This window comes from Octopus bimaculoides, chromosome 22, assembly GCF_001194135.2.
Source record: "Octopus bimaculoides isolate UCB-OBI-ISO-001 chromosome 22, ASM119413v2, whole genome shotgun sequence".
NCBI lineage: Eukaryota > Metazoa > Mollusca > Cephalopoda > Octopoda > Octopodidae > Octopus > Octopus bimaculoides.
Genome location: NC_069002.1, coordinates 13,751,735 through 13,757,870, shown reverse-complemented (window position 1 = coordinate 13,757,870; position 6,136 = coordinate 13,751,735). Strand labels below are relative to the sequence as shown.

The following is a 6,136-nucleotide window of genomic DNA, read 5'->3' as shown; positions in this document are numbered from 1 at the left end:
TGTCGAGGGTGTAGGCAGCACTGTGTTCTTTTTTGTTGTTGGGAGTGTACAAACTCTTCCCAGTATTGTATTGCGTTAGTTTTTTTTTTTTTCTCTTGAGGCATGATATAGTCTTTTGTTGTGTTACTGCTTGTATTGGATGTTGAGTGTGCAATGCGATGGTTTAACGGATTGCTGGTGGAAGTTTATTTCACTGGATAAATTACTGTATAGAGTATGTCTTGTGTTTGTGGGTTGTTTTGTTTAGGTTGTATTATTGAATTGATAATGTCTTGCGCAGGATGTGGGCTGCTCTTAGCAGGGCTATGTTTTGGATAGGGTGTAGTGTTAAGGATCCAGATAGGCCTTCTACGTTTTTGTTCATGTGTTTTTTATTATGCCCAATGCTCCAATTATTATTGGTATTGTTTTTACCTCCATGTCCCACATCTTGAATACTTCAATTTCGAGGTCTTTGTACTTTGACAATTTCTCCACTTCTTTTTGGACAATATTTTGATCAGAAAGGATTACAATGTCGATCAATAAGCATGTGGTTTTTCCCCAGTCCTTGACTATCATATCTGGGTGATTAGCTTTTATTTCTTTGTCGGTTTGAACCGGCATATCGTTGTTTTGTACCTCGTTTGGCACATGTTTATACCACCTATTATTATTATTACTGGACGAAATGCTTAGCGCTATTTCGCCCGCCGCTACGTTCTGGGTCCAAATTCCGCCGAGGTCTACTTTGCCTTTCATCTTTTCGAGGTCGATAATTTAAGTACCAGTGAAACACTACGATTGGTGTAATCGACTATCTCCTTCCCGGAAGTTTCAGGCCTTCTGCCTATAGTAGAAAGGATTATTAAAATAATAATAATAATAATATCAATGATATCAGTGATGATAATAATAATAATAATGAAAGGAAACGGGTGAAGCTCCCATGAACTGATTAATGATACATCTAGTGATGGTGTCACAATAAAAACACTGGTAATTGCGCAACCTGATAATCGCTATCTCATATGAGTGGAAATGAAAAAAACAAAATATTGTGAATAACAGTGGTAATGAAACTGAAGCCAATGATGGTGACAGTGTTGCACCCGGCAGGCTCAGAGATCCTGGTCCGGCTCCAGCCTGTCGATATCCAGAAAGGGACCACCACACACAGCATAGATGCAGCAAGCAAATTAATGCTGTGGTCATGGAGTGTTACTACCTGAGCAGCCTGGTAGATGACATGGAACAAATAGGGGCTGCAATAAGGGTGGAGCACTTGCAGAAAACAGCACTGCTTGGAACCGCTCAAATACTCCGGATGGTGCTCGAAAAATAAAGGGTGTTACTTTAGTTCACTGGTAGTGAACAGCTGACACCGTAGTACATCTCCAGCGTTAGAAGCTGTGCAAAGGCAATAATAATAATAATTATTATTATTATTATTATTGTTATTATTATTATCATTATTATATTTTGTATACAGGAAAAAGACGCAATGGTCACTACTGGAATGTCTTTGATAATAAGATTTGTACAATTAGAGCTGACTTTGGCTTAAACATCTGCAGCCACCTAATGCAGGGTGCTGTGGCTCTCTTAGTGACTGCTCGATAACAGCATAATTGTAGTTTCTTCCTGTGCCTGAAAATGGAGTTATATGGCGTGCGTAAAGCAGCATACCGCCAATATTTCATTTCTTTACAGTTGACAACACGTGATGTCGCGCAAAAAAAATTTTTTTTTAAATAAAATAACAACTTCTAAATCCTGTTTTGACTTGGTAAAAGTGATCAAACCTTAAACCTCTATAACTTTAAAAAAAAAAATTTCTGGAAAAAGTGAATTATCTCCTGAAATTCAGCGTGGAAAATTACATTAATACACCAAATTTCAAAATTTCCCACAGGTGCAGCCAAGCAGAAAAAAAATCATTTCCTGATCTTCTAATTATCAACTTTCATTGGGTAACTTTTGACGACTCGAACATATTAATTTTAAAACAATTATTTCTAACACAAGGTTTTATGTCAAGAGCAAACACGTGAAGAGAAGTAATATCTCTCTCTCTCTCTCTCTCTTAAATATTTTACTTTGTTTTCGTCATTTCACCTCACACAAACTCTCAAAGAAATAATTAAAATCAAGTGTTGATAACCTTTTTATCTTTAGGAGATATGTGATTAGTTGTTTGTCTTATGAACATCTGACCGTTGATTCTTGTTGCTGTTGTTCTTTGGCCCCAGATCAATTCCGATCGTGCACACCTAGTCTCATATGCCATCCGGTATCCTGTTTACACACACACACACATATATTCAAACACTGTTTCTAGGATTAGATTATCTTATGTTTAGTGGCGTTTGTAGGAAGATAAAAATAAAAGTGGTCGGTAATGGAAATGACGATGATGATGAAGGTGGTGAGCGGTAGATGGGTGGTGGTGGTGATAATTGTTGTTTACATATTAAATGAATGTATTCATCTTAATTGTCGTTATCTGAGATGACGTGTAACGCGAAGATACTGACTGACTTCAACTGTTAATTATACTCCTTTGGGAGATAAATATTAATGAGATTATATAAATGTTGTTCAATCTCCAGTGGCTGTTGTTACTATTGTCATACTTGTTAAAATGTTATTGTTATCGTTGTTAATGTTGAAGTTGTGAAGTACGGTAGCGATAACTATTTGAATTTAAAGTTAACGTTTAGAGTTATCCATTCCCCGTTAATCGAAAGTAACTGACACAGGAGTATGTTTGAAAGACGTAAGAGAGGATTTTTTCCCATTCCAACAAGTAGAGAATATCTCGTCTCTCAGTCATTGCTGATATATTTTGGAAATGTCTAAACATCAGACTCTTCTTTATCCACCCCTCCACTATAGATCCAAAGATCAGTACCTATGTAAAGAAATATGATCAACTGTACAGAGATCGACCCAACGATTGAGAGTCAACATTAGGGATCTCTCGCTGCAATATTTATTCCGGCCCCTGGTTCAGTTTTCCCCACACATTGCTGCTGCACACAAACTCTGCAAGCAGCTCGTATTTTCCTCTTTCAACCTAAAGGACGTACTTTATCCTATCTTTTACCGCTTCTACAGTCGTATCTGCTTCTGAGTTGGCTGATCTCATGCCATCTCAACTCAGCCACCCCTAATATATCCGTTTTTCTCCACTTTTCATCACCCGTATTGTGTTCTTCCCAGATACCACACATAATTTCTCTTTCTGCAGCCATTTACTTGTAATTGTTCAAGATGAATATTTACCCGCATTGATCTTACTACTCTCCGAGTACCTACAAAAACTATGGGTACAGCTTCTTCACCCGATCAATTCTATAAAAAGGGAAAATTTTGTAAGTGATGTATAAGAAAATGACCAATTACGCTTAGTTTTGTGCCTGCGTGTGTTATATTGTTTTCGCAGAGTAAGATGGTAATTATGCAGGAAGTTTAATTTGCAATAAGATAACAAACTTGAAGTTTGCTGAAGAAAGATCTTCATTGCAGATTTGATCGTTTCTTTCTTTCTGTCTTTCTTTCTTCTTTTCTTTTAAGGAAATTGGAACGAAGACGAGAAGAGAACGGAAATAAAATTTTAAAATAAGGACTCATTCTAAATATAATTGTTCAAAGATTATGTGCCTAAGTTAGCAGGTCAAAAACTGAAGCGTCCTCTTCAAATGCATAAACAGTAACCAAGAACCCATAGCATATTCTTAGAAGGGGCACTCAATAAAAGAGACTAATTAATTTCTTTAAGTGAACAATTTTGTTACGAGATCTCGGTGAAACGGATCTCAAGCATTTTACAGATGATTAAAACGGTTAAACCGTGATGGTCGACACTTCTAACCCATAAAGCATTTAGCATACTCGGTAATAGAAAATAACACCACGTAGTCTATAGACAGTTAAAGGAAAGTCAGAAGGTTTGTTGATACAATCTAAGCATTCAGACTACGGTGACACGACAGTGCTAAGTCTTATAATAACAGGAAGATCAAGTTCTACTGCTAGCCTTGCAGTAAATCCATAATACAAAGTCTGTTAGAAGTGTGCACACAACTCCAGTATATGCCATTGATACAGCTAATAAACCAGTAAATACAATTAGTTTCATGACCTACACGTGATTTAATACACTTAAAATATAGTATTCAAATAATGATTATCTAGAGCGTAGATGAGAAATAGCCAGCGTTTGGGGGGAAAACAAAATGACGTCAAAATAACCCATCGCTATTTAAGAACAAATAGACTATGTTCAAGAGAAATCAAAGATGTATTATGAATTTTTGTCGCAGGAGTTTAAAGTCAGAAAATAAAGCAAAGGGTAGTTTAGAAATGATGACCTCTCAAATGGTTATGTTCGCACAAAAGGTTCGTCTCTCAATGCTAGCGTCCAAAATGAAAAGGGAACATAGGACCAATAAATAATTTATTGATGTCTTACATTCCACTTAGACATCATAACTATATCTAACATTCACTAGTACTGTATAGGGAATATATTATGAGCTGTGGTAAAACAAAAACCAAAGAAGTCCAGGGAAATATGAACGCGGACATGTAAAAGAGTGGAGAACTTGTCCTCTTTATAGATAAGTTGCTCTGTACCAACATAAGAGAGAGGATATGTCTTTAATATTTTCGTTGACCTCGGCGAGGTTTGAACTCGGAGGGGGACAGACAAGAACAACCAGTTATTGTTATCAAAATGTGTGGATCCCAAACTTTTTATTACAAGCCGCTTAAGAGACTTCGAGCCCCGACTACCATAAGCTACATCCACTATACAGTGATCTCTATTACAGACACACAAAAAACCACACTAACACACATTTACTGGGTATAGTTATTCTACATACAGTTGTGGTCAACCAGTGGTGTGGACTGTTCCTCTCCTTAAACGTAACATACCTTCGACGGCAGTAAACTAACATATTTAAAGTGGCTGCCTTCAGTGGTCTGCACATCTCGTGCCTGGTGCGATATTTGTCTTTTATCTTGGTCCAGGTGTGGCATTCTAAAGTGTTTGTGTGCATCCAGGCATCGTTGGGAACCACAAAATGCAGACTATAATTTACCACTGAATAGTACCACACTTTCACATTGTGATCATAAAACGAAAGATTACCACACGCACACACACGAGAATATACAATGTGTGAGCGCGCGCGTACCTAACACATACATACTGATACATGCGGAGATATCGGGTCTCACTAAATTTAATGCTATTGACCTTTTATCTTAATACTTCGTACACGTGACAGCATGTTGTCGTTTTTTCCCCTTGATTATCTAAATGTTTTGACGATTCAATAATCTGATGTACCAAAACTTGTGAATCTAGCTAGCTGCGTGCGTGTATAATATAAACTATGTATATAGGCATTCGCCTATAACACATCCTTTCTTTCCTCGACTATGCTCGGAATTTCCCCTATATTTTTATACATATTTTATTTGCCTTCTTCCTTCTCTCTCTTTCAAACTCACGCACTGTCCCTCCTCTCACACATCACTAACACGACCTCACTGACACATAACACTTACACACTTCCTGACACATGACAACCTCTCTCCTCTTATCTCTTTCATAATTTGTCTTCTCTGCTCACGCACACCAGTACATTTCCTCATTTACACGTTGAAATTCACCCTTACGTTATATCTCGAACGCTGTCTCATCAAAATTATTTGTTATGCAAGGATTTACCTATGAACGCATCTAATATTCGAGGTACGTGTCTAGCGCTTTTCTTTTTGTCATTTTTAATTTCTTTAACTCTTTTGTTACCATATTTCTGTTGCAAAGCACCGGGATTTTGAAAATAATGAATTACATAAAATAACTGTCGTTATTAAGTTGATGTAAGGTGGCGAGCTAGCAGAATCGTTACTGCGCCGGACAAAATACGTTCTGAGTTCAAATACCGCCGGGGTCGACTCTGCCTTTCATCCTTTCGTGATCGATAAATTTTCGATGTGAATTTTCCAAGTCCTCTCCTCTCCCACGTTCGTCGGCGCGCATTTGTTTTCATATTCGTTTACTACACATTATTTTACACCTATTATATTATTTTCCATTTTTCAGTTTTGTTGGATATATCTGTAAATATAAATGTAT

The 6,136-nt window shown here is 37.1% G+C and overlaps 2 protein-coding genes across 4 annotated transcripts in view; one reads left to right on the top strand and one right to left on the bottom strand.

Moving 5' to 3' along the window:
• The window catches only part of LOC106869879 (N-glycosylase/DNA lyase), a 95,328-nt gene that overhangs the window by 11,281 nt on the left and 77,911 nt on the right, over positions 1–6,136 (bottom strand). The gene's annotated exons all lie outside the window — the stretch shown is intronic.
• LOC106874178 (uncharacterized) overlaps positions 5,331–6,136 on the top strand; it is a 55,530-nt gene continuing 54,724 nt past the window's right edge. The window contains exon 1 of the mRNA XM_052975779.1: positions 5,331–5,749. The gene's annotated coding sequence lies outside the window, so the exon portion shown is untranslated. The remainder of the gene's footprint in view (positions 5,750–6,136) is intronic.